This window comes from Nicotiana sylvestris, chromosome 8 (genome assembly GCF_000393655.2).
Source record: "Nicotiana sylvestris chromosome 8, ASM39365v2, whole genome shotgun sequence".
Lineage (NCBI taxonomy): Eukaryota > Viridiplantae > Streptophyta > Magnoliopsida > Solanales > Solanaceae > Nicotiana > Nicotiana sylvestris.
In genome coordinates this window covers 185288477-185296237 of record NC_091064.1, presented here as the reverse complement: position 1 = coordinate 185296237, position 7761 = coordinate 185288477, and the positions used below count along the sequence as shown (strand labels likewise).

Sequence of the window (7761 nt, the reverse complement as noted above, 5' to 3'; positions counted from 1 at the left end):
AAAGTAATTTTAAAATTCTGAAAAATAATTATTAAGCACATTTTAGTCTACCAAGATGGTCAAGTTCATTGCAAATTTTTAGATATTCTAGGTGCACGATCTTTGTACTTTCTAGGTGATAAATCTAATCTAAATATGATTCTAAAAGGTGAAATCATAATTTTTCTCCAAATGTTGCATAGAATGTGTTGGACTAAATATCTTGAACCTATAATGAAGGTTTTGTCTTTCTAGTGATTGAATTGCAGAAAACAGAGCAGTTGCTGGTTGTTTGACTTCGCTTATGAATACGTGTCTCAAACTTCCAGTGTAGGCATGTTTTTGGGATCATGCTCCCCAACTGTTACTATAAAATCAGGAATAAAACAACTCATTGTGAGAATTCTCCCCCATTAGACAATATATAACACACTGTGCAGAAAACTTTAGGTGAAGAATTGGTAGGGGCCGCGCGAACGCAGGCCTCCGCTGTAACAAATTATGACGTAGGCTCGACCACTTGGATCGACCATAAGCGGGCACCTCTCCAAAGTGCAATAAAAGTCACCAACCTAGGCCATGGGTCTTATTGATCACCCATTGACCCCGGCCAGGTAAGTATGTTTCCTTGAAGATCCTCCCTATGGTTTTATATCCCTCAAACTCCTGGATTTCCTTTGTATCAGCCGATATGGGACATCTAGTGCTTAATCTATCCTCCTTATATTCTCTCCGAAACAACTGAATATTGTTTATTTCTGGTATAATTAAGATGCTTATCCATATACTAATAATTTTATGTACAAACATACAAACCCCATGCTTTCCTTTCTTCCCTTCAATTTAATATAACTCAACAAGATATGAACCGGGCAGAATTAAATTAGATGGAGATTAATCTGGTTTTGTTTATAGGTACAAGTTAACTTTAATAGAAAACTTTTTGTAAGATTGTACTAATATAATTCCTAATATTGCACATGAAAAGGCTATTTTAACTCTGGTTGCTTCTGTATACTTTCCTAGTGTTAAACAAATACAAGAAAAAGATTAAAACTCCAGCCATCTTAAAAATTAACTATCTTTTCTCTTTTCAGTTCCCCTTATAGGTAGCATTTTTCGTAAAATGTCATACTCTCAGCTGGTAAAATTTTCTCCCTAGTTATAATATGAACAAATCAAGTGATCCATCTTCAATGACAAAGTCAAATGACTATTACTGTGCTGCATTAAGGGTGTTTATACCCATCCTAGGATTAGAAAGAAAAAAAAACATATGATTACTGCAATAGTCACTAAAACTCAAAAACTCTTAACAAAGAACAGAGTACGATATAATCACTATCCGACAGATTAGGGAATATCACGTGCACTTGTATCCCTATAAAACGTTAAAACTAGCTTAACCCAGGTAGAACCTTTTCGCCTAGGGGGATTCAGCTCATAGTTCCGGATAGAAATACTCCCAGTAGAACCTTTTCGCCTAGGAGGATCCAACTCATAGTTCCGGGTAGAAGTACTCTTCGCTCAGGTTGTTTTTACGCAGCTTAACCCAGGTAGAACCTTTTCGCCTAGGGGGATCCAACTCATAGTTCTAGGTAGAAGTACTCTCGCTCATGTTGTTTTTATGCAGCTTAAACCAGGTAGAATCTTTTTGCCTAGGGGGATCCAGCTCATAGTTCCGGGTAGAAGTACTCTTCGATCAAGTTGTTTTTATGCAACTTAACTCAGGTAGAACCTTTTCGCCTAGGCGGATCCAGCTCATAGTTCCGGATAGAAGTACTCTTCACTCAGGTTGTTTTTATGTAGCTTAACCCAGGTAGAACTTTTTCGCCTAGGGGGATCCAACTTATAGTTCCAGGTAGAAGTACTCTTCGCTCAGGTTGTTTTTACGCAGCTTAACCCAGGCAGAACCTTTTCGCCTAGGGGGATCCAACTCCTATTTTCGGGTAGAAGTACTTTTCGTCCAGACTTAGTTTTCATAACTTAACCCAGGTTGAACCTTTTCGCCCTAGGGGATCCAGCTCCTATTTCCGGGTACAAGTACTCTTCGCTCAGGCTTAGTTTTCATAGCTTAACCCAGGCAGAACCTTTTCGCCTAGGGGGATCCAGCTCCTATTTCTGGGTAGAAGTACTTTTCGCCCATGCTTAGTTTTCACAGCTTAACATAGGTAGAACCTTTTCGCTTAAGGGGATCCAGCTTATATTTTCGGGTAGAAATACTTTTGCCCAGCCTTAGTTTTCATAGCTTAACCCAGGTAGAACCTTTTCGCCTAGGGGGATCCAGCTCCTATTTCTGGGTAGAAGTACTTTTCGCCGATGCTTAGTTTTCACAGCTTAACCTAGATAGAACTTTTTCGCCTAAGGGATCTAAATCATATTTTCAGGTAGAAATATTTTTCGCCCAGGCTTTGTTTTTACGCAACTTAACCCAGGTAGAACCTTTTCGCCTAAGGGATCCAGCTCTTATTTCCGCATAGAAGTACTCTTCGCCCAGTATTCGTTTTTGTAGCTTAACCCGGGTAGAACCTTTTCGCCTAAGGGGATCTTGCTCCTATTTTTAGGTAGAAGTACTTTTCGCTCAGGCTTGCTTTTCGTAGTTTATCGCAGGTAGAACTTTTTCACTAAGAGGGATTCAACATTTTTTCCGTAATACAGGGTGCCAACCCCTGGTTACATTCTTTTTCCGTCATATAGTTTACCAACCCCTAATTACATTTCCTTACCAGTATAGGGTACTCCAATTCCTAGCTGTATTTTCCAACATAGGGTCTCCATTCCCTAGTTGATTTTATTTCAGACATAGTGCCACTACTCCCTAGTCTCCTTACCAATATAGGGTACACCAATCCCTAACTATTTTTTTTCCAACATAGGGTTCCCCACTCCTTAGTTGAGTCGAGTTTAAATGCAGGGTATACCACTCCCTGGTATCTTTGTTAATACGGGGTACACCATTCTTTAGCCATGTTTTTCCAACATAAGATACACAAATCCTTAGTTGAGACACCATTTAGACAATCGGGATACACCATTCCCGAAGAATCATGTTTTTCTAAGGTACACCAATCCCGACACTTTATTGCGTTTAATAAAGTAGTTTATAATTTTATTACAATAACTCACGAAATTTTCCTAGATAAAACTGGGGCAGAAATTTTTTATTCGTTTGTTTGTTTTGGTGCCTGAGCAGGTCTTACCTCAAGGTACAGGGTTCGAGATGACCAAAAGAAGTATCAAAATGGAGAAGCAGATGAAATAATGTGGATTGTTCAAGACATGACTGAAGTCACGAGCATTGCATTTTTTCGTTTTGATCAGAAGAAGTCGTAGAAGAATAAATTAGCACCTATAGCTAGCAAGCATCAAGGTTCAAATTAGAGTCTGCGTGGAGAACCAGTTAAGACTCAAGGACACGTTTTAGAAGACTCATAGATAGGAATCTTGTAACTCATAGCTGATAGGCTTGTTTAGTTTTTTTTTTGATGTAATAACAGACTTACGGACCGGAGCCTTGACGGAGCCTCACTCGACTTCTCAACTCATCATTTCACAATTCTCTTTGAATGACACGCGACCTGATTCCCCTATAACCCGTGATATGTAGTCTGTCCAAAACCAAGACTCGATTTCACCATTTCTCTTTTATCTTATCCTTATTTCTTCCATTTTAAATAAAGATATGTTCAAAAATTAGTCACATGACTCACCTTATCTTTGCCTGAAAACTCTTCATGTTTACAAACAAAGAGGGGCATGCTGTGAGTACCTAATTTTTGACCACGCTTATCATTTTTCCACTCATCTTACCAACTCCCTCACGTCACACAGTCATAACCTATTTTTCCCGTCATCCTCACATCACACACTCAATTCCCCCATGCTTTGTCCCCACTCCACTTTCCCTTGTCCCCCGTACTTATCCCCACACATGTTCCCCACTCTCCCCTCCTCATTCTCTCTGCTTAAAAAATACACACACAAACGGAAAAGAAAAAGGACAAGAGGAGGAGAGGGCAGAACCTCATAGAGCCGAAAAGCTTCATCAAAAGCCACCTTTAAACCAGCCCCTATTTTCTGGCCATAAAACACCATGAAAGCGGGTCAAAATCAGCAGTGAAATGCATCCAAAACACCCCCAAAAACGTCTTCAAATCAGCCACCAAAACATCACTAAAATGAACCCAAATCTCAGTCAAAACAACCTCTAAAACTCAGCTGAAAATCAGCACCAAATAGTCCCGAAACTCGGACAAAAACGCAGCAGCTATTGCCTATTTTTTCCCTCCCAAAACAGCCCAGAAATTACCCCTGAAAAGCCATGAAAATCGTCCTTAAACAGCTCCAAAAAATTAGCTGGTAAACATCGCAAAAACCATATCGGACAAGGTCCGTTTGAGCTTCTGTCGAGTTCCCGTCGTCGACGTCGAGAGTTCCAATTTTGGTTTGTATATGTGCCGTCATTGTTTAACTTGAAGGAGCTATTGCTTTGAGGTTCAATTTCTCACCCATTTCTCGTTAAGTTATAATGCTTCATATTCATGTGTTTCTTTCAAATTATTTTGGGATTGTTCTGCCATGCCTCTTAATCTTGAGTTGGTAACCATACTTGAATGTTTTAATAATTTAGTTTTGTGCTCAAATAAACCTAGGACTATCAGCTCTTTATTTTAGTGATATAACATGAGTTGAATAATTATCAAGGCAAGTGAATATTGTTTGTTGGTTGTTAATATGAGATTGGCGTTTGTGATAATTGTAGAACTGCGCGAGATTGGTTTTATTTGCTTTTAATTGAAATGGGCCGTAGGTAATAAAGGATGTGTTAGGTCTGATTTTTGAATACAAAGCTCACCCATTTTCCTCAGTTATTCCATAACTCCGGACATTCACATGAATAAACCGTGTTTAGCCATGTGTTCATACTCGTTCCTTGGTTTAAACACACGTGATAAAAAGACTTTGTGTGCTTACACGCTCCTAGGCCGAATTCATTAAAATTCGATTACTTATTAAGCGGTGATAGACAATAGTAATCTAAGACAAATAAATCACCGTTTATCCAAAATTAATTTAAGCCAAATGTGGTCAATAAAGCGACCGTGCTAGAACCAAAGGACTCGGGAATGCCTTACACCTTCTCCCCGGTCAACAGAATTCCTTACCTGATCTTTGTTTTTGCAGAACTATAAAAAATAGAATCAAACCTTCTTTTGACTAGGGATTCAAATAAAAAGTGACTTGGAACACCTAAAAATCAATTCCAAGTGGCGACTCTGTAAATAAAATAATTCCTACTCAAGTTTGTCACTTTAATTGGAAAAACTCTTTAACCCACAATCCATAACACACATTATCTTTTGGAGGGATAAAAAAGGGATGTGGCAAGCAGCTGGTAATTATTTAGTCAAGATGCGCACAAGCAAAGCTTGTTTGGACAAAATGGTTGTAGATCATTGCATCTCTTTTACCATCTTAGGTTGGCTTTACAAGTGAATTGAGTAGTGTTAAAGGAACTTGTATAACTGGAGCTATGACCTTGAAATCCAAGTAAAATGAAAGATGCTCCAGAAGAATAATATTCTTCTATTTATGAGTAAAATGGCTCTATAAATTAATCGATAATGTGAATTCAATTGTTGATTTCAGTATGTCCATTGTCGAAATTGTTATAGCTACTGTTTTCCTTAGAAAGTATTTTCAAACAACCAACATACTACTTATTTTCTCAAAAGTATTTTTCTAAAGATATTTTTCTCATACCAAATACACAAAGGAAAGATGATACACAATTTTCTTTGTTACTAGTTTTCTTTTGTACATACGTTTACACTTTACATTTAGTAAATTGTTAATGTGCAAACATCTATATTTAGTAATGTTATACTTTCTTCTAAAAAGGAAGTACTATTTTTGGACGGTAACAATAAAATAGACACTGTGTCATATTTTTTCAAGTTTTTTTTTTTGAAACAACGATCATCTTAATTATTCAAATCAAAATTTAAAGCATCTACAATAAAGGATGGAGGGCTAGCATTCCACTCCATCGAGCCTGACATAGAATCAGCCACTCGTGCTAATGCATGAGCAACCTGATTCGCAGACCTTCGAACAACAGACAGAAACTGAAAACTTTTTAAGAGGTTTTTACAATCAGAAATCACGTCAGATAAATACGAGTATGGAACGACAAATAAATAAACTTTCTAAGGACCCGTTTGGTTATAGATTTTGCCAAAATAAACTTGGGTTTTATTAGGCAAACACATGTTTGACCATAGATTTTGCCAAAATAAACTTGGGTTTTATTTGGCAAACACATGTTTGGCCATATATCCAGCTCAATAGCTGGTTTTTGGCCAAAATATTCACAACCACTAATAATATACATGTTTTTCCAAAATAAATTTGGGAAATATGTGTTGAAAACGTATGTGCAAACACATTTTCATCTTCAAACAAAATTTCACCCAACTCAAATTTTTCAAAACAAATTTGGGAATCTATGGCCAAACGCTAGCTAAGAAAGAGTAAACAATAAAACAAACAATTGTGACATTAAACTTTGGTCATTTTCATTCAGCAAAATAAAGCATGTCCGTAGTAATGATACACCACAGTTTTTGCAAAAAAATGTTTGGACTAATCTTGAATATTCAGTGAACAAAATTCATAATAAGATCAGCTTAAGCTTAACTGTTCAAAAAGGTTTGATTAGTTACATGCTGAGAAGCTGCTCGACAAAAAAGTCGCATATAAAATTAGCTTGCTGAACGCAGGACCTTTTACGAACATGCAGAAAATTCTTGTACAAGAATTGGATAGGGGCCTAATCAACTGCACCTAAGATCAGTAGGTGCTGCATTCAACTGCACCTAACTCACAACAATGTTTCTCTTCCAATCATGCAGATCTTTGTTCTATTTGGCATCAATGACTTGGTCATGCACCAATAGCAGTATTGCAAAAAAATTCTTCTTTGAAGGGTCATTTGTCTCATAAAAGATCTCTGTCTTGTACTATATATATATGTCCTTTATCAAGTCAGACTAGATCCCCTTTCCCCATTAGTACTGAGAAAACTGTATCCCCTTTTGAACTTGTACATATGAATATTTGGGATCCATATGGAAAAAGTACTTACAATGGTCATAGATTCTTTCTCACATTGTGGATGATTACTCTAGGATGACCTGGATTTATCTGATATGAATGAAAAGTGATGTGGTTGTTTTGATCATGGCCTTTCTTACTTTGTTAAAACTCAATTTTCAGCTTCTATTAAAGTCATCCGTTCAAATAATTGGTCTGGAGTTTTTCAATTCTCAATGTTCCAGTCTGTTCACATCTCTTGGTATAATTCATCAAAGTTCTTGTGTCTATACTCCGCAACAAGATGGTGTGGCGGAACGCAAGCATAGGCATTTACTTGAAATGGCAAGAGCTCTACGATTTTAAGCTCATGCTCCTTTAAAATTCTGGGTGACTGCATTTCGACTGTAGCTTTCTTAATTAACAGACTGCCCTCCTTAGTCCTTTCAGGAAAGTCCCCTTATGAATTATTTCATGGTGTTTCACCCTCCTTTGCTCACCTTAAGGTTTTTTGTTGCCTGTGCTATGCCATTAAACCAAAATTTTCAGATAAATTCTCCTCTAAAGTGATCCCTGCTATTTTCATGGGCTACTCAGACACAAAGAAAGGCTATAAGTTGTATAGTATTTCCACAAGTAACTTTTTTGTTAGTAGGGATATCTCTTTTCATGAGTCCAGTTTCCCCT

At 37.4% G+C, this 7761-nt stretch overlaps 1 long non-coding RNA gene and 1 other non-coding gene across 2 annotated transcripts; one reads left to right on the top strand and one right to left on the bottom strand.

Annotated features, from left to right (window-relative positions):
- Positions 1 to 440: 440 nt before the first annotated feature.
- LOC138876712 (U1 spliceosomal RNA) lies at positions 441 to 601 on the bottom strand. The gene has a single exon (XR_011402051.1). It is a non-coding gene; the product is annotated as a U1 spliceosomal RNA (small nuclear RNA).
- Positions 602 to 3976: 3375 nt separating this feature from the next.
- Positions 3977 to 7219, top strand: LOC104216386 (uncharacterized). The gene is made up of 2 exons (XR_708465.2): positions 3977 to 4473; positions 6762 to 7219. It is a non-coding gene; the product is annotated as an uncharacterized lncRNA (long non-coding RNA).
- The last annotated feature ends 542 nt before the right edge of the window (positions 7220 to 7761 follow it).